Raw genomic sequence first — 664 nt, 5'->3', positions numbered from 1 at the left:
CGCCAAATAAATTGTTTTCTGGTCTGCGCTTATGGTTCTCTGTACTCATCGAGAGTAAAAGCTAGCTGACACCTTAAATTACTTACATATTCTTTATGTTTAGTCAAAATGTTTGTAAGGTATCATCTGCTAAAAAGACAGCGCAACACAGGGATGCCATAGGAAAACATGGGTGCTATCCGGTGTGAAGATACAAAGGCAAGCAATGGAATTCAAAACAATACCGAAGAAATATCGAAATAGGGTGGCAGCCGTCGTTTCCGTGTCAAAGCGACACTTCGAAAAAATTCAAAACTGATCATTTCTTACTGGGAAGGCTTGGTTGGCCCTCCGCTCCCCTACTCCGGTGTTTCCCGTTATTCGCAAGTACGCCACGCCCTAACCGGGACCGGTACGCATTTACGTGACTACTGTGCTTGCTACACCCACGCCCACGTTGTAGATCAAGGAGGGGAAGGTTTGTTTGTACTCCCCCCCCCCCCCGTCACAAGATTTGTACAATAAAGCATGTTATCGTTCAATGATGGGCCACTCTCCCCTCGCCCTCGGAGTAAAACGTGCAGAGCAGCCTCAAAATTCTAACTACTAACAAGGTAGACGCACGTTAAAACCGTGTGAAGCTGAGCTAAATGTGCGTCTACCTTGGCCTGCGGCGCGCTAAAAT

Source organism: Frankliniella occidentalis, unplaced genomic scaffold (assembly GCF_000697945.3).
Source record: "Frankliniella occidentalis isolate FOCC.00 unplaced genomic scaffold, Focc_3.1 Scaffold164, whole genome shotgun sequence".
NCBI classification, from domain to species: domain Eukaryota; kingdom Metazoa; phylum Arthropoda; class Insecta; order Thysanoptera; family Thripidae; genus Frankliniella; species Frankliniella occidentalis.
The sequence above is the reverse complement of the archived record's forward strand: the minus strand, read 5'-3'. Positions refer to the sequence as shown.